This window comes from Bufo gargarizans, chromosome 1, assembly GCF_014858855.1.
Source record: "Bufo gargarizans isolate SCDJY-AF-19 chromosome 1, ASM1485885v1, whole genome shotgun sequence".
In the NCBI taxonomy this organism is placed as follows: domain Eukaryota; kingdom Metazoa; phylum Chordata; class Amphibia; order Anura; family Bufonidae; genus Bufo; species Bufo gargarizans.
Window position 1 is genome coordinate 733056614 of NC_058080.1, and position 21222 is coordinate 733077835.

Below are 21222 nucleotides of genomic sequence, written 5' to 3' on the forward strand. Positions count from 1 at the left end.
GGGTGAAAATTTGGGGAGGGAAAAGGTAGGCAGGAGGAGATTAAAAGCTCAAGCATAGGAAGGAATAATGGCTATTTGGTAGAGTAGTGTGTCACCCAACACCCAGCCTCCCTTGAGATGATAAGGCATTCAAGTAGGAGAAGAATTTGGGTGTTTAGGATCATGAATGGATTACACTGGCCAAGCAACTTTGGCGTTAGGGGTATTCAAAGTTGGGTCAATGATGGATAGATTTGGAGATGGTCGCAGTTGTTCAATAGCATTGGTTGGCAAATCTACTTAATGGGATGGATCCTGATCACCCTGGTGGGGTGAGTAGTCTTGGTTGGTATCCAAGCCAAACATTTTGGTGCTTTTAACTTGGCGATAATTAATCAGCTGGGGAGACAGAATTTTGACCAATCTTTGTGGACCTTCTTCGTCGGGGCTCAAATTTGTATGTTTCAGGCTAAAGATGTTGGGGACCGAGCTGGGGCGAGGTTTGTTCTTTAATTCAGGTCTCACGTCAACATTTATAGGACAATTTTGGGAAAGGAGTTGACAATACCCAGTCAGCTAGATTCCAAATTAACCTATCTGAAAGTTTTTGGAGCATGGGAGGAAAACCACACTAACACGGGGAGAACAAACAAGCTCCATACAAATGGAGGATTCACACCCAGGACCCAGTGATCCAGCCTAGAGACCGATAATCGTTGCAGGTACTTCCTATTCATTTACCATTGTCTTTGGTCACCTTTTATTTTTGTGGGTGTGTTGCAAAACTTTTTGAAGTTTCATAAAAAAAATTCAGCCCAAAACTTTGGAATAAAAATAAAATTGGAAGGAAGTAATAGAAAAGCAGGAAGAATCCAAATCTCTCACTCATTAAAGAGACCCTGAGAATCAGGAATTCTTCTATTTGTGAAGTCTACCAAACTCTCAAGGCATATTTGAGGAAGGAACTTTCGCCTCTGCTGGTGTCTACCAGCATCTACTACCTAAACTGTGAATATTTTTCCTTTTAAGAATCTTGCACAGGACCCTGTTAAGAATACATTTTGCTGCTGCAAGCAATAATATTAACGACACCCCCCCCCCCCCCTTGCTGTGCACACCTCACCTCAGGAATATAAACTTATATGATTAGCGATTTCTCCAGTGCTGGTTAAGCACATTTTAACTGTTTCCATGAGTTCCCCAGCATGCCCAGACAGCCAGAAGGCAGTCTTCTTATTAATCCCTAAGAACTTTTTAGCTTTAGAATCAACCCAGATAGGAACCTCAGTGTGGTTTATTTATAAGGGTTAACACTTATGGGCGTATAATTGCTTTGGACAACCCCCAAGCAGCAGTCTGGGGCTATTTGTATGCAATTTATTTCTGCCATATTCCCATAAAGGCACCAGAAACATATCATAATAGGGTTGATCCTGCTGATTAAAATTATACCTGTCCTGTAAAAATCGGTTGCGGTATTCCTAAGAAAAAATACTTTTGTTCTTTATGCAAATGGAGGCTTCAGTGCACCAAAGGGAAGGTACTAGCCCCTCAGTGCACCTTAGCTCCTCCTCTTTCCAGTGCTGGTCATACCCCTCGGTGAGCTAAAGACCTCAGCCGTTGGTGAAGGAACCCCATAACCGATTTTCACAAGACTGGTATGATTTTAATCAGTAGGATCAACCTTATCAGACAATATGCATGGCTTAATAGGGTTGACCCTTATGACAGGTGCTTTCTAACAAGGGGACCTATTTGAGGGCAGTAGTCCAGCTGATTACATGGGTGCACACATTCTTCTGATATGGAGATCATTCATTGCCCAGAGTTGCACTCATGGCCTCCTCCGTGTAGCATCTGTTTTTCCAACTGGATGCTTGTAGCGCCAGTCTCCATCACCCTCACGGTCTGCCTGTCTGCTGTGGCCTTCGCTTTTGAAGGCCTGATATGTCTGCTCATTTTACAGATGTGCCATTGATCTAAATTTAAATTTTGTAAGGCTTATTGCACACGAACGGACCCGCAATACACGGGCACTGTTCTGTGTGCATTACGCATCACGGATACGGACCCATTCACTTCATTGGGTCCGCAAATCCGCAGATGCGGAATGGTGCTGAACGGAAGCATGGAATGGAACACTACGAAAGCACTACAGAGTGCTTCCGTGGGGTTTCGTCCTGTACTTCCGTTCCGCAAAAAGATAGAAAATGTCCTATTTTTTTGCAGAACGGCCGGATCGCGGACCCATTAAAGTGAATGGGTTCGCGATCCGCTGCGGTGGGTGTTCGTGCACAGCTGGCCATGGGGCGCACATGTTCCTGTGCAAGAGGCCTAATACTTCATTTCCCGTGTAGTGGTCCAGGAGCGCGGTTTGGGTTGGCTCCAACACTACGCTGGGTTCCCCGGACACAGTTGAGGTGTCACCACGTGTTGCTGCTCTCTGGAAGGGATGGTAAGGCGTGATGCACCCCAATGGGAAATAAGTCCAGAGAGTCAGGGTCTGCAGTAAACCAGGGTGCTTCTTCACTGGAGGGATTCAGATGCAAAACAATACAGGCGAGGCATAGGGCTGGCTTCTCCAGTCTCCTCCCTGGCAGACAGTGGCGTAGGGATCGCCATAGCAACCATAGCAGTGGCTATGGGGCCCTACGCCACTGGGGACCCGTCCGGGCCACCTTCTGTTGATTTTTTTATTTTTTATTTACACACATACACAGGCAGCCAGGCCCGAGCCGCGGACCACCCGCCCACTACACTAGTGTAGTGGGCGGGGCGGGGTGCGGGCGGTCCGCGGCTCGGGCCTGGCTGGGGAGAAGGAGTCAGGACGTAACTCAGAAGATCCAATCATATTCTAACCCCCAGGCGTTCCCATGGTGACAGGGACGCTTGCCTGGGGGTTAGAATATACAGGGCCACGCCGCTCACAGGAGCACATTTATAAACTAATCAGTAACTTTAATAATTTAATCATTGACATTGCTGATCTCTTTACTTGGATTGGATTTGGATATCTTACTCTGTCTTAGCTCCGGCAACGGTAACAGCAGGCAGTGCGGGCGGGCGGCGCTCACTCACTGACATCACGCGCTTGCTCCTCCCACTAGGCGGCGCAGGAGCGTGACGTCAGTGAGTGAGCGCCGCCCGCCCGCACTGCCTGCTGTTACCGTTGCCGGAGCTAAGACAGAGTAAGATATCCAAATCCAATCCAAGTAAAGAGATCAGCGATGTCAATGATTAAATTATTAAAGTTACTGATTAGTTTATAAATGTGCTCCTGTGAGCGTCGGGGAGGGGGATCTGTGGTGGATGGCACTATTTAGGGGAGGGGGATCTGTGGTAGATGGCACTATTTAGGGAGGGGGATCTGTGGTGGATGACACTATTTAGGGGAGGGGGATCTGTGGTGGATGGCACTATTTGGGGGAGGGGGATCTGTGGATGGCACTGTTTAGGGGAGGGGGATCTGTGGATGGCACTGTTTAGGGGAGGGGGGATCTGTGGATGGCACTGTTTAAGGGAGGGGGATGTGTGGATGGTACGGGGGGGGGCATGAAATTCTTTTTGCTATGGGGCCCATGCATTTCAAGCTATGCCCCTGCTGGCAGAAGAAGGGTTTAAAACTAAGGAAAGGCCTGAGCTAGCTGTCCTTCTCTCTCTTCAGAAGGCTGGTTCCTGGTCCAAGGCTGGTTGGGTTACAGTCTGTGGTTCAGCATGCCCATCTCAGCGTCTTCTTCTGGTCACTCAGTAGTCTGGAAGGAGTCTCTTTCTTCTTCTAAATACTGATCCCTAACTGCAAAACACTAGACTGTTCTCCTTATATACCATTTCTAGATAGACTGGAACCATAAACAGATACATTGTAACACTCCGTCTGTAATAGATTTACATTAGAGCTTCAATGATACTCAATGGCAGTTTTTCCAGACAATAACAAGTTTACAGACATAACAACAGAGCTAAAACCAGACATTCACACGGTCAGGCTGTCTGGCTTTGGTGGCAAACAACGTTTGTTTTTTTCACTCCAAAACATGGTCTTCTTTAAACTCTATGGCAGCTGTGGAAAATTACCCGCTTCTTATTCAAAGTCCTAACAGTCTCTCAGTGTTCCTTAAGCCTCTCCACAGAGCCATGCAAATTCAGTAATAATGAACAGGATATATATCACAACATACATATAAAATTCAGTAACTCAGTATTAAACAGTGCAGCAATTAAGCTTTCAAGTGAAATAAAGTAGCAAGTTTATAACTTTGCATAGGGGAAATAGACAAATTTCCAAACGTCAAAGTACCCCCTGCTCCAGGGCACTACAGAGGTGCTGCAGGAGGAATTGGCAACTTGCTACTGGGTTACCCAACAGATCTTAGGGAAGAACACCATGGTCAGCCTTTGCTTCCGTTCCCTCCTTAAAAAGGACCTTTCATGCGATTTTATTAAGGGAGATATATACCTGTACTTGCGGGGTACCTCCCTGGCTGTGACGCTCTGCGCTGCGATTGGACAGCGCTACAGCTAGGGGAGAAGGAGACGCCAACGGAAAAAGACTGCGTCTCCTCCCCATTGCTCCAATGCTCAGTATTAGCATACTGAGCGGGAGAAATCCGGCGGGGCACAGCGGGGCACAGGAGGCATATTTTAAAAAATCAAGCAGGGTGGCAGCATCAGCAAGTACAGGTATATATCTCCTTTAATAAAATCGCATGAAAGGTCCTCTTTAAAATGGTTGTCTACAAACTAGATTACATTCTACTACTGGAGGTTAGGGGTGATTGGCGCATGCACTCCCCTAGCTGATCACAAAGATGGGCCACTTAAAGGAGCGATTGTAACATCCGTTACCCAACCCCTGACTTGTTCAGTTGTGCTTATGTCTTTTCCACTGTACTACATGCCCAGTTTTGTCCGATTTCTCCAATACCTGACACGTGTCTCTTGTGTCTAATATCCATTACTATATTTACATTTAGTACAAGACTACTGATTGCCTACTCTTGACATGTGCATGTTTAGTTTTTTTATTATTAAAATTTAACTTTTATTATTTGCTTTTTTAATAAAAAATGAACATTTAATGATATCTAACCTACTGCTTTAAAACTGTTTACAGAGACCCATTGTGTGCTGTATTTTTTATTTTTTCTATGACTATTATTTTGGTAGTGGCGCACCTGCTACACTTGCTACCCGGTAACTGCCTGCTTTCACACATTCACTTTCTGGTGGCGGCACACTTACTTTCTTTGCTACCTAATATTTTCTCAGTGTCTGCCTACTTTCACACATTACCTTGGTCTGCTGTAGCCTAAAAACCTAATCACTGCCCCCCGACATGTTTCGCCATCTACATGGCGTCTTCAGGGGATCGGGCAGTCTGAGAAAATATTAGGTAGCAAAGAAAGTAAGTGCGCCGCCACCAGAACTATAGCAGACTAAGTGAATGTGTGAAAGCAGGCAGTTACCGGGTAGCAAGTGTAGCAGGTGCGCCGCTACCAAAATAATAGTCATATAAAAAATAAAAAATACAGCACACAATGGGTCTCTGTAAACAGTTTTAAAGCAGTAGGTTAGATATCATTAAATGTTCATTATTTATTAAAAAAGCAAATAATAAAAGTTAAATTATAATAATAAAAAAACAAAACATGCACATGTCAAGAGTAGGCAATCAGTAGTCTTGTACTAAATGTAAATATAATATAAGTGCCTCTACATGTGCAGGGTATATATATATATATGTAATAATATCCATTACTGACTACTAGCCCTGTCTCATTATCCTACTCTCACCGGATATGGGCCACATTCACTTTCTGTTGGCCTTATTAACCCACTGCAGTCTATTCTAGTTTCACCTATGCAGGGTTGGATTGGACATTGACTCTACTAGAATAAATCCTCAGGGTCAGGTCAGGGTATGACATCATAAGGCCGCCCCCCAAAAAAACGATTCAGTAGTAGCTCAGCATTCCTGGTCTGTGTTTCTGAAGCGTGCTATCGATTACAACTAGAAATGGACATAACTTAGATTTAGTTCACACATCAGTCCATCTTCCTTGTCTTTCAGATTTCCTGTTTTTTTTAATTTATTTTTTATTAATAGCTTAGAGATAATCCAGTCACCAGGATTAACATAATTAATGAGAGTTTATACAATGGTTTATTGCCTATGGCAGCCAAACAGAAAGCCTTCCGGGCCTTAAGGGAGAGCCACAAGCACACAATAGATCTCAATTATTGGGTGATTAACAGCAGCATATGACAGCACTCATGAACCCAAAGAATTAGTAATGCAAAGTATTCCTCCTAAAGAGCTCACGTCAGCAGGATCAGCCCTAATACGCCAATCATACTGCCTGGTTGGGTTGATCCTGCTCTTTATAATAATATCTGTCTTGTGAAAATCGACTGTGGTATTCCCTAGAAAAAAAGACTTTTATTCTATATGCAAATTAGGCTTTTAGTGCACGAGGGGCGGGGCCTAGTTCCTCAGTGCACCTGAGCTCCTCACTTTTCCATTGCAGGCCACATTCCTTGGTGCACTGAAGCCCTCATTCAGTGGTGGTGACATTACATCAATATTTATATACATCCTCCATTATATCGTCATATTATGCTGACAATACAGGAGGGCCAGCAGCAGGGGACGGTAGGGGTGCTTCTAGTTTATTTCAGTTTATTGCATTGTAATATGGATACATTAAGCAGCTTTATAAGGGTTCTTAGAAAACCAATCTTTAATTAAACAAAATCGTTATGTGATTGTTTGCTTTCGAACACCATTTTGTTTTTATTTCAAACTTTGTAATTCATATCTTAATATAGCTTTATATTAGTCAGAGCTCAAGGTTTCGGATACAGAGCTCCAAGTTCCCTTGTACAGACCTAGACTTTCATTCTTCAAAAATGCAGTCACTACTAGGGGGAGCTCAGGAACTTACTGCATACAGATATATACAGTCACCACTAGAGGGAGCTCAGAAGATTACTACATACAGATATATACAGCCACCACTAGAGGGAGCTCAGGAGATTACTGCATACAGATATATGCAGCCACCACTAGAGGGAGCTCAGGAGATGACTGCATACAGATATATACAACCACTACTAGAGGGAGCTCAGGAGATTACTGTATACAGATATATACAACCACTACTAGAGGGAGCTCAGGAGATTACTGCATACAGATATATACAGCCACCACTAGAGGGAGCTCAGGAGAAAACTACATACAGATATATACAGAGACCACTAGAGGGAGCTCAGGAGATTACTGCATACAGGTATATACAGTCACCCCTATAGGAGCTCAGGAGATTACTGCATACAGATATACACAGCCACCACTAGAGGGAGCTCAGGAGATTACTGCATACAGATATATACAGTCACCACTAGAGGGAGCTCAGGAGATTACTGCATACAGATATACACAGCCACCACTAGGGGGAGATCAGGAGATTACTGCATACAGATATATACAGTCACCACTAGAGGGAGCTCAGGAACTTACTGCATACAGATATATACAGCCACCACTAGGGGGAGCTCAGGAACTTACTGCATACAGATATATACAGTCACCACTAGAGGGAGCTCAGGAGCCTCCTGCATACAGATATATGACTACATCCAGATATATTCACCCAATACTAGAGAAGCTCAGTAGCTTACTGCATATAGATATACTACAAGAAAATTTAGACTAGCACATCAGAAGTCACAGGTGCACATCCATAAATGCAGACAGCAAACAAAAAGCGTATGGCAGCACACTATTGCACATGCAAGCAATAGAACTAAGAATTAGGGATTATTCTGGATTACAGTGATACTATACCTACTATACATAAAAAAAGTAAGCTCTCTGAGCACATTTTTTGTCAAACTTGTGTTGGACCCATCTACCGGCATCAAAATCGCTTTTATAGATGGGTACCTAATGCTAAAAGAACTGTCTCTCCTGGGCCTAACCTAAGCCTACAATGTTCAGGGTGGTGTACAGATATATACAGCCACTACTAGAGGAAGCTGAGGAGATTACTGCATACAGATATATACAGCCATCACTAGAGGGAGATCCGGAGATTACTGCATACAGATATATACAGCCACCACTAGAGGGAGCTCAGGAGATTACTGCATACAGATATATACAGCCACCACTAGAGGGAGGTCAGGAGCTTACTGCAAACAGATATATACAGCCATTGCTAGAGGGAGCTCAGGAGATTACTACATACAGATATATACAGCCACCACTAGAGGGAGCTGAGGAGATTACTACATACAAATATAAACAACCTCCACTAGCGGGAGCTCAGGAGATTACTGCATACAGATATATACAGCTACCACTAGAGGGAGCTTAGGAGATTACTACATAAAGATATAGACAGCTAACGCTGGTGGGAACTAAGGAGATTACTGCACACAGATATATACAGCCACCACTAGAGAGAGCTCAGGAGATTACTGCATACAGATATAAACAGCCACTAATAGAGGGGGCTCAGAAGATTACTACATACAGATATATACAGCCATTGCTAGAGGGAGCTCAGGAGATTACTGCATACAGAGATATACAGCCACCACTAGAGGGAGCTCAGGAGATTACTGCATACAGATATATACAGCCTCCACTAGAGGGAGCTCGGGAGATTACTGCATACAGATATATACAGCCACCACTAGAGGGAGCCCAGGAGATTACTGCATACATATATATGCAGACACCACTAGAGGGAGCTCAGGAGATTTCTGCATACAGATATATACAGACACCACTAGAGGTAGCTCAGGAGATTACTACATACAGATATATACAGCCACCACTAGAGGGAGCTCAAGGGATTACTACATACAGATATATACAGCCACCACTATAGGGAACTCAGGAGATTACTGCATACAGATATATACAGCGACCACTAGAGGGAGCTCAAGGGATTACTACATACAGATATATACAGCCACCACTATAGGGAACTCAGGAGATTACTGCATACAGATAGATACAGCCACCACTAGAGGGAGCTCAGGAGATTACTACATACAGATGTATACAGCCACCACTAGAGGGAATTTAGGAGCTTACTACATACAGATATGTACAATCACCACTAGAGGAGCTCAGGAGATTACTACATACAGATGTATACAGCCACCACTAGAGGGAACTTAGGAGCTTACTACATACAGATATGTACAATCACCACTAGAGGAGCTCAGGAGATTACTACATACAGATATATACAGCCACCGCTAGAGGGAGCTCAAGAGATTACTGCATACAGATATGTACAATCACCACTAGAGGAGCTCAGGAGATTACTGCATACAGATATATACAGCCACCACTATAGGGAACTCAGGAGATTAATGCATACAGATAGATACAGCCACCACTAGAGGGAGCTCAGGAGATTACTACATACAGATGTATACAGCCACCACTAGAGGGAACTTAGGAGCTTACTACATACAGATATGTACAATCACCACTAGAGGAGCTCAGGAGATTACTACATACAGATATATATAGCCACCACTAGAGGGAGCTCAGGAGATTACTGCATACAGATATATACAGCCACCACTAGAGGGAGATTAGGAGATTACTGCATACAGATATATACAGCCACCGCTAGAGGGAGCTCAAGAGATTACTGCATACAGATATGTACAATCACCACTAGAGGAGCTCAGGAGATTACTGCATACAGATATATACAGCCACCACTAGAGGGAGCTCAGGAGATTTCTGCATACAGATATATACAGACACCACTAGAGGGAGCTCAGGAGATTACTACATACAGATATATACAGCCACCACTAGAGGGAGCTCAGGAGATTACTGCATACAAATATATACATCCACCACTAGAGGGAGCTCAGGAGATTACTACATACAGATATATACAGCCACCACTAGAAGGAGCTCAGGAGATTACTGCATACAGATATATACAGCCTCCACTAGAGGGAGCTCAGGAGATTACTACATACAGATATGTACAATCACCACTAGAGGAGCTCAGGAGATTGCTACATACAGATATATACAACCACCACTAGAGGGAGCTCAGGAGATTACTACATACAGATATATACAGACACCACTAGAGGGAGCTCAGGAGATTGCTACATACAGATATATACAGTCACCACTAGAGGAGCTCAGTAGCTTAATGGATACAATTTATAAATGGAGCTCAGTAATTACACAGTATGCAGTAAACTTCTGAGCTTGCCCTACGTCTACATATGGGATTTGGAGAGTTATATGAGAAAAATGGCACTCTGATCCGTATTAAGATATTTGAAGTACGGTATTTAATCAACATAGAAATAGGCATCTAAGGATGACAGTCCTTTCTGTAATGTACATTTTCTTTTATGATGTATTTTATGGTGGAATAAAATGTGAAGAACATTGATCGGAGAGGACAAACGAGACAAGAGGCTCTCAGGGAGATCAAAGTGCTGATGGACCATCAGAGCTGGAGGACCCTGTTACTGCGTACAATCTGACCTTCTACTATACTCTGCAATCTTAAAAGGGGGTCGGTGTTTAGCTAGCATTACATTCAGCCTCATCCACATGGCAGATCTGTGGTCGCAGGAGGGGTAAAATGAAGACTCTGGGCCTAGTGTAAAGTACATTGGCAATGCCACATCTGTATGAAGAGATGTTTCCTGAGGATTCTCGGGTCGTGTCTTCAGTCTCCCCAATTGTCTCTCTAGTGAAGAAGATTGTCTGTAAACATCCTAATCATCATAAAGGTGTAATTATTTCATCAGAAGGTGAGTCACTGGCATTAGGATTCTGATCTATGCCAAGAATTTCTTTTAACAATCAGTTATCTCCTTACTATGTAGATTTATTACCCAGGATCAGAAAATCTTCACCATTTATAGCCATGCTATTTACAGCTTCATAATTCTATGTTGATTCATTTCTTTATTTATATATATTTAGTGCAGCTTCAGCTCCATTTACCTGATACCTCTGAGCTTCAAATACTGAATCTAAAGAATTATATAATTCAGCTGTCTGCAGCCACCTCTAAAGGAACCTTAAGAGCTTACTGCATATAGATATATACAACCACCACTAGGGGGAGCTCAGGAGATGACTACATACAGATATATACAGCCACCACTAGAGGGAGCTCAGGAGATTACAGCATACAGACATACAAAGCCACCACTAGAGGGGGCTCATAAGCTTACTGAATTCAGCTATATGCAGCCACAACTAGAGAGGGCTCATGAGATTACTGTGTGTGTATGTATGTATATATAAATATATATTTATATATACAAACACCAATAGAGGGAATTTAGGAAATTATTACATACAGATATATGGAGCCACTACTAGAGTGAGCTCAGGAGATTACTACATACAGATATATACAGCCACCACTTGGGGGAGCTCAGGAGATTACTACATACAGATATATACAGCCATCACTAGAGGGAGCTCAGGAGATTACTGCATACAGATATATACAGCCACCAATAGAGGGAGCTCAGGAGATTACTGCATACAGATATATACAGCCACCACTAGAGGGAGCTCAGGAGATTACTACATACAGATATATACAGCAACCACTAGAGGGAGCTCAGGAGATTACTGCATACAGATATATACAGCCACCACTAGAGGGAGCTCCGGAGATTACTGCATACAGATATATACAGCCACCACTTGGGGGAGCTCAGGAGATTACTACATACAGATATGTATAGCCACCACTAGAGGGAGCTCAGAAAATTAATGCATGCGAATATATTCAACTATCGCTAGAGGGAGCTCAGGAGATTACTGTATACAGACATACACAGCCACCACCAGAGGGGGCTCATGAGCTTACTGAATTCAGCTATATGGAGCCACAACTAGAGAGGGCTCATGAGATTACTGTGTGTATATATATATACTGTATGCAGTCACCAATAGAGGGAATTTAGGAGATTATTACATACAGATATATCGAGCCACCATTAGAGTGAGCTCAGGAGATTACTGCATACAGATATATACAGCCACCACTAGAGGGAGCTCAGGAGATTACTGCATATAGATATATACAACCACCACCAAAGGGAGCACAAGAGATTACTGCATATAGATATATACAACCACCACTAGAGGGAGCTCAGGATATTAATGCATACAGATATATACAGCCACCACTAGAGGGAGCTCAGGAGATTACTGCATGCAGATATATACAGCCATCACTTGTCACGGACGGTGTACAGGAAACAAGGCAAAACAACATGCATAAATGAGTCGCTGGATCCAAAAGCTAAGGAACAAAAGGAAGACCCCTGCAGAAGACCTGGCACTTTCCCTGGCTGCTCAGCCTATGCAAAGATCCGAATGGTGGAGGTCTGCATATCCACGTACCTTGACTATATAACCCCTGAGCACCCTACAATAGTGAGGGGAAACGACCACCAGCTCCCTACACAAGATACGGAGGGAGTCAGGGTCACCTGGGATCCAGCAAACAGAAAATAACAGATAAATGTTTCACACTTAACTTTGTAGAAGAGAGGAGAACCAGATGAGCATGCACACACACTCCAGGAAGAAGTATAAGCCGCCCAGAAAAGCATTCTGCTTAGGAACTTAAAGGGAAGCAATTAGTCCAACACATGACAGCTGAGAGAGGCTAACGAGATGAGTAACTGAATACCACAACAAAGAAACTCAAGGGGGAGGTTCTGAAAGGCCTCTGTCAGAGCTTCTCAGCTGTCTGGTTGTGACAGTACCCCTCCCTCTACGAGTGGACTCCGGACACTCAGAACCCACCTTCTCAGGATGGGACCTATGGAAAGCCCTGATGAGACGAGAGGCCTTAATGTCCGTCACTGGGACCCACATCCTCTCCTCAGGACCATACCCCTCCCAATGAACAAGGTACTGAAGAGAACCGCGGACAAGACGAGAATCCACAATCCTAGAGACCTGAAATTCAAGATTCCCATCAACCATAATCGGAGGAGGAGGCAAAGGCGAGGGTACAATGGGTTGAACATAAGGTTTCAATAAGGACTTATGAAAAACATTATGGATCTTCCAAGTCTGAGGAAGATCAAGACGGTATGCAACAGGATTGATGACAGACAGGATTTTGTAAGGCCCAATAAACCTAGGACCCAACTTCCAGGAGGGAACCTTCAATTTGATATTCTTGGTAGACGACCACACCAGATCACCAACATTCAGGTCCGGACCAAGCACACGTCTCTTATCTGCCACACGCTTATATCTCTCACTCATGCTCTTTAGATTATCTTGAATCTTTTGCCAAATAGATGACAAAGACGAGGAGAATCTGTCCTCATCAGGTAAACCAGAAGACCCCTCTCCCGAGAAAGTCCCAAACTGCGGATGAAACCCATATGCACCAAAAAATGGTGACTTATCAGAGGACTCCTGACGACGGTTATTTAAAGCAAACTCAGCAAGGGACAAAAAAGAACACCAATCCTCTTGATTCTCCGCCACAAAACAGCGCTGATATGTCTCCAGATTCTGATTGACGCGCTCTGTCTGGCCATTCGACTGCGGGTGGAAAGCAGAAGAGAATGACAACCGAACCCCCAAGCGAGAACAGAAAGCCTTCCAGAATCTGGAAACAAACTGCGTGCCCCTATCAGAGACTATGTCTGAAGGAATACCGTGCAATTTGACAATGTGATCAATAAATGCCTGCGCCAGCGTCTTAGCATTGGGCAAACCAGGAAAAGGGATGAAATGCACCATTTTGCTAAAACGGTCCACCACCACCAGAATCACAGTCTTCCCCGAGGAACGAGGCAGGTCCGTTATGAAGTCCATGGACAGATGTGTCCAAGGACGGGAAGGAATGGGTAAGGGAAGGAGAGGACCTGATGGCCGTGAATGAGGGACTTTGGCACGAGCGCAAGTCTCGCAGGCTGCCACAAAACCCTCAACCGACTTACGAAGCGCAGGCCACCAGAATCTCAGAGCGATGAGATCCAGTGTGGCTCTTACCCCCGGGTGCCCAGCAAGGACCGTATCGTGGTGTTCTTTAAAAATCTTGTGTCTTAAAGCGAGAGGCACAAACAACCTCCCAGGAGGACAAAGATCAGGAGCCTCTGACTGGGCTGCCTGCACCTCTGCCTCCAATTCAGGAAAAAGAGCCGAGACCACCACACCTTCAGCCAAAATGGGACCCGGGTCTTCAAAATTCCCGCCTCCCGGAAAACAACGTGACAGGGCATCTGCCTTCACATTCTTAACTCCAGGGCGGAACGTGACAACAAAATTAAACCTAGAAAAGAACAAAGACCATCTGGCCTGTCTCGGGTTCAGACGCTTGGCTGACTCCAAGTAAGCCAGATTTTTATGGTCAGTAATAGGGTGTCTGGCTCCCTCTAGCCAATGGCGCCATTCCTCAAAAGCCAACTTGATGGCCAACAATTCCCTATCTCCCACATCGTAATTTCTCTCTGCGGAGGAGAGTTTTCTTGAGAAAAAGGTACACGGTCGCCAATTGGCAGGAGAGGAACCCTGAGACAAGACCGCCCCCACACCCACCTCAGAAGCATCAACCTCAACTATGAAGGGTAAAGAAACATCAGGTTGCACCAAGATGGGAGCGGAAGCAAAACTCTCCTTGATATCAGAAAAAGCCTTACGCACCTCTACTGACCAAGAAGAAAAATCTACCCCCTTTCTGGTCATATCAGTGAGTGGTTTAACAATAGAGGAATAATTCAAAATAAACTTCCTGTAATAATTGGCAAAGCCCAAAAAACGCATCAGCGCCTTCTGATTCTCAGGAAGCTCCCACTCAAGCACAGCGCGGACCTTCTCGGGGTCCATGCGAAAACCAGAAGCGGAGAGAAGAAACCCCAGAAATTGAATTTCTGGAACCGCAAACACACATTTTTCCAGTTTCGCATATAATTTATTCTCCCGCAGGATGAGCAAGACCTGACGTAAATGTTCCTTATGAGTTTTGAAATCGGGAGAAAAAATCAAAATGTCATCCAAATACACCAATACAAATTTTCCCATCAAATGATAAAAAATGCTGTTCACGAAATGCTGAAAAACGGCTGGGGCATTCATCAAACCAAAAGGCATAACCAAATTTTCAAAATGGCCCTCAGGGGTATTGAAGGCCGTCTTCCATTCGTCCCCTTCTCTGACCCTGACCAGGTTGTATGCCCCTCTTAGATCTAATTTGGAAAAGACTTTAGCCCCAACAACCTGGTTAAACAGGTCTGGGATCAGAGGAAGCGGATAAGGGTCACGAATTGTGATACTGTTCAGCTCCCTGAAATCCAGACAAGGTCTTAAAGAACCATCTTTTTTCTTAACAAAGAAAAAACCAGCGGCAACAGGTGACTTCGAGGGTCGTATGTGTCCTTTCTCAGACTCTCAGAGATATAAGCACGCATAGCGATCCTCTCAGGTTGGGAAAGATTGTATAAACGAGATTTAGGCAGTTTGGCGTTTGGGATGAGATTAATAGGGCAATCGTACTCCCTATGCGGGGGCAAATCCTGAACTCCACTCTCAGAGAAGACATCCGAAAATTCAGAGAGAAAAGATGGTACAGTCTTAGTAGCAACCTCAGAAACAGATGTCGTGAGGCAATTCTCTCTGCAAAAGTCACTCCAACCATTTATTTGCCTCGCTTGCCAATCAATGGTGGGGTTATGCTTAGTGAGCCAGGGCAGCCCCAACACCAGAGGGGTAGGCAAACCGCTAAGGACGAAACATGACACATCCTCAACATGAGCATCACTCACAATTAAACGGATATTGTGAACTATGCCCTTTAATGATTTCTGAGAAAGTGGAGCGGAATCGATAGCGAAAACAGGAATATCCTTTCCCAAAGTGCACACCTGGAAACCATGAGTTATCGCAAATTGATTATCAATGAGATTGACCGCTGCTCCACTATCCACAAAAATCTCACAAAAAATGTTCTTGCTCTAGCGCCACCCTAGCCGGCAGGACAAAACGGGAACTGCAAGCAAACGGAAAACCTTTAATTTCCGCCTCAACCCTGCCAATAGTAACAGACGGAACATTTTTAAAAGATTTTTTCCTCTTTGTTTCTTTATTATTCCTAGAGAACTACCTGAATCTCCTAGAGGGACAAATATTTGCCAAATGATTAATACCTCCACAACAGAAACAAACCCTCCCATGCGGGCTGAATCTTCTATTGTCAGAAGCAATCAACCCCAGCTGCATGGGCTCCTGCTCAGAAGGGGCTGACAGCGACTGAGACCCCTGCGCACAGAATGAGACCGCTGCACTGTCCTGGGACTGAGTATGACAGGAAGGAGAGATCTCTCCTCTCTCTCTAAGACGCCTGTCAATACGAACGGCCTGAGACATAGCAGAGTCCAAAGAAATAGGCCTCTCATGAAAGGCAAATGCATCTTTCAATCCCTCTGAAAGACCATGGCAAAATTGACTTCGGAGTGCAGCATCATTCCAACCAGTATCAGCTGCCCATCTCCGAAATTCTGAGCAGTATATTTCTGCGGATTGTTTACCCTGGCATAATAGACGTAGTCTAGACTCAGCCAGAGCAATACTGTCCGGATCATCATATATCTGACCCAGGGCTAAAAATAATTCATCCACTGAACGGAGGGGCCGTGCCCCCTCCGGCAGCGAAAAGGCCCAGGACTGAGCGTTACCCCTGAGCAGCGATATAATGATCCCCACCCTCGGTTCCTCATCACCAGAGGAATGGGGAAGAAGGCGAAAATGGAGTTTGCAAGCCTCTCTAAAACGCACAAAATTCTCACTACCCCCGGAAAACGTATCCGGGAGCGAGATCTTAGGCTCAGAACAAACTCCATGAACGCCAGCTGAACCGGTCACTTGAAGCTGAGAAAAAGTCTTACGGAGATCAGCTACCTCAAATGAAAGACCCTGAAGGCGTTCAGCCAAAAGTGAAACCGGATCCATGCTTGAGACGGTTATGGCGGCTTATAATGTCACGGACGGTGTACAGGAAACAAGGCAAAACAACATGCATAAATGACTCGCTGGATCCAGAAGCTAAGGAACAAAAGGGAGACCCCTGCAGAAAACATGGCACTTTCCCTGGCTGCTCAGCCTATGCAAAGATCCGAATGGTGGAGGTCTGCATATCCACGTACCTTGACTATATAACCCCTGAGCACCCTACAATAGTGAGGGGACACGACCACCAGCTCCCTACACAAGATACGAAGGGAGTCAGGGTCACCTGGGATCCAGCAAACAGAAAATAACAGATAAATGTTCCACACTTAACTTTGTAGAAGAGAGGAGAACCCGATGAGCATGCACACACACTCCAGGAAGAAGTATAAGCCGCCCAGAAAAGCATTCTGGTTAGGAACTTAAAGGGAAGCAATTAGTCCAACACATGACAGCTGAGAGAGGCTAACGAGATGAGTAACTGAATACCACAACAAAGAAACTCAAGGGGGAGGTTCTGAAAGGCCTCTGTCAGAGCTTCTCAGCTGTCTGGTTGTGACATCACTAGAGGGAGCTCACAAGATTGCTGCATACAGATATATACGGCGACCACTAGAGGGAGCTCAGGAGATTACTACATACAGATATATACAGCCACCACTAGAGGGAGCTCAGGAGATTACTGCATACAGATATATACAGCCACCACTAGAGTGAGCTCAGGAGATTACTGCATACAGATATATACAGCCACCACTAGAGGGAGCTCAGGAGATTACTGTATACAGATATATACAGCCACCACTAGAGGGAGCTCAGGAGATTACTACATACAGATATATACAGCCACCACTAGAGGGAGCTCAGGAGATTACTACATACAGATATATACAGCCACCACTAGAGGGAGCTCAGGAGATTGCTGCATACAGATATATACAGTCACCACTAGTGGGAGCTTAGAAATTTACTGCATACAGATATATATACAGCCATCACTAGAGGGAGCTCACAAGATTGCTGCATACAGATATATACAGCCATCACTAGAGGGAGCTCACAAGATTGCTGCATACAGATATATACGGCGACCACTAGAGGGAGCTCAGGAGATCACTGCATACAGATATATACAGCCACCACTAGGGGGAGCTCAGGAGATTACTGCATACAGATATATATATACAGCCACCACTAGAGGAAGCTCAGGACATTACTACATACAGATATATACAGCCACCACTAGAGGGAGCTCAGGGGATTACTGCATACAGATATATACAGCCACCACTAGAGGGAGCTCAGGAGATTACTGCATACAGATATATACAGCTACCACTAGAGGGAGCTCAGGAGATTACTGCATACAGATATATACAGCCACCACTAGAGGAAGCTCAGGAGATTACTGCATACAGATATATACAGCCACCACTAGAGGGAGCTCAGGAGATTACTGCATATATTATTATTCAGTTTAATAAGCTCCCGGGTACCCACTAGTGGTGATTATTTCATGCTATGTTTGTTAAGATTTGGAACTCTGTATCAGGCAAATGGATCTCCAACCTTCATAAAAAAACAAAACAATAAATACAGTATTTTTAAACTATTTCATGTTGCATTCCCAAATAGTCAAACATTGAAGACGGCTCTGCTACAACTGTAATGCATTTCGCCACAAGACACCAGTATCTGTGTGGTTAGTGACATCAATACCCCCGGTCAGACTGACAGGAGCAGTAATCATTAATGATATTGTACCTGAGCTGTCAAGACAAACGGAGAAGTCACAGATTAAATATTAAAGCTCCTTTCACTTACTGTCAGTCACATCATAGAAGAAGTGAAGTTCACAGAAAACCACCTGTAGTCCTATGCTTCTCACGTGGGACCAAGTAGAGATGTAACTTCATGCTCTGGGCTGCAATGCAAAATCTGTCACACGACCCCCACATGCCACGTGACCAGGGACTCAAGGGAGCCTGGCATCAGCCCTTATTTATTGACTTTGATCCAGTAGATAACGGCCAGCATCACTACCCCTCTCTTCCAGGTCCTGGTACAAACTATACACAAATTCCTCCTGACATCCCCATATACATACATTCTCAGCACGCAATTTCAGTCAGTTTAGACTGCAATTGCGTTGCGTTCAGATTTTATCGCCCAGGTGCAATGCATTTTGCACACGCGTGATTAAAAACTGAAGTGGTACCCAGACCCGAACCTGGACTTCTTCACTGAAGTTTGGGTTAGGTGTTCTGTAGATTTTATTATTTTCCCTTATAACATGATTATAAGGGAAAATATTAGCATGCTTAATACAGAATGCATAGTAAACTGTCAATTTGAGGTTAAAAAAAAAATAAAAAAACGAACTCACCTCATCCACTTGATCGCGCAGCCGACATCGTCTTCTTTCTTCTTCTTTCAGGACCTGCAAAAGGACCTTTTATGACGTCAGCGCAGGTCCTCCTGAATGAAGATAGAAGAGATCCTTCTATCTTCATTCAGCAGGACCTGCACTGACGTCACCACGTGGTGAGTGCGATTACGTCATCAAAGGTCCTTCTGCCGGTCCTAAAAAGAAGACAATGCCGGCTGCGCGATCAAGTGGATGGGGTGAGTTAATTATTTTTTTTAACCCTTCAATCAACATTTTAGTATGCATTCTGTATTAAGAATGCTATTATTTTCCCTTATAACCATGCTATAAGGGAAAATAATACAGTGAATTTACTTTAATGGAGTCCGGGGTTGCTCATCCCTATCATCTCCTAGCAACCATGCATGAAAATCGCACTGCATCCGCACCTGCTTGCGAATGATTGCGATTTTCACGCAGCCCCATTAATTTCTATGGGGCACGCATTGCGTGAAAAATGCAGAATATAGAACATGCTGTGATTTTCACGCAACACACGAGTCATGCGTGAAAATCACTGCTCATCTGCACAGCCCCATTGAAGTGAATAAGTCCGGATTCAGTACGGGTACAATGCGTTCACCTCACGCATTGCACCCGCGTTGAATTCTCGCCCGTGTGAAAGGGGCCTTAGGGTTTAGTGTGCTAGGGAGGTATTAGTGTTACTGTATTTCGTCTTTAAAAAAATAAAAATAAAGTTTGTTTCTGTCCGTTTTTCTGTCACTGTCCTAGGGTTTAGTGTGCTTGTTTAGTAATTACTGTGCTAGGGAGGGATTAGTGTTACCGTACAAAACAATCACTGTCTGTTGCTCTAAATTATTATTTAATTCGATTTTTGCCCCATTGTCCCAAACCCAATAAAGTTATTCACAAAGTCGCTCCTTATTTTCTTGGTATATTCTTTGGGGCTTTAATTTAATTTTGGGCAGATAATGAGTGGACGTGGGTGTGCCGGCAGCCGTGGTCATGGAAGGGGAGTTGGTTCCAGTGCTGGACCGCTGCCAGCACGGGGCCGCTTCTCTACCCACGGAGGGGCGGGCGCAACTGACAGGGGCGTCCACCTTATCCGAGATCAGGACGCCAAGGGCCCAAGGCAGTGGTGTCTTTTGTCACACAAGCCAGTGGCACAAAGTCCTCTACCCCGGCTCAGAGCAGCAGCAGCAGCTCTCCGCCTCCTGCAGGACCAGCCCCCGTCCCCCAAGACTCGTCCCTGCTGCTGTTTGGCAATGACAGTGAGAGGGACATCCTGGGGGAGGTAATGCAGGAGAGTGAGCTGCAGCTTGGTCTGGATGGTCAGGACCTTTTGAAAGGGATGGAGAAGGAGGAGGAAGGGGTCATTACCCCAGTGACATTCCTTCCAACTGGTATGGGTGGTTTCAGCCACAGAACCACCGCACCTAGTCAGACCCAGGCGTCAGCAGGGGACAGCGGAGCCAGGTCAGGGGCTCCTCGTCTGCTGTTCCCCTCAGTCCACCACTGGTCGACCTTGGGTCTGACAATGCAGGTGACGAAGAGGAGGGTGACCAAGAATGGATGCCATCTCCCTTGTCAGGTGACAGCAGCACTGATGATGAAGGTAGGCACCCGAGGCAAACGGTGCGCCAGGTCACCAAGGAGTCCAGTGGCAGGGGCTCCACTGGTAATGGCAGCAGGAGGCGGCAACAGCAGCAGGTGTTGCCTCCACCTGTGCGCACCAAGCCCAAACAGGCACAAGCCAGCACCACCCCATCTGACAGGAGGTGGGTGCATAAGTCGCCTGTTTTGGCTTATTTCACCCTGGCAGAAGATCAGACAATTGCAATCTGTCAGCAGT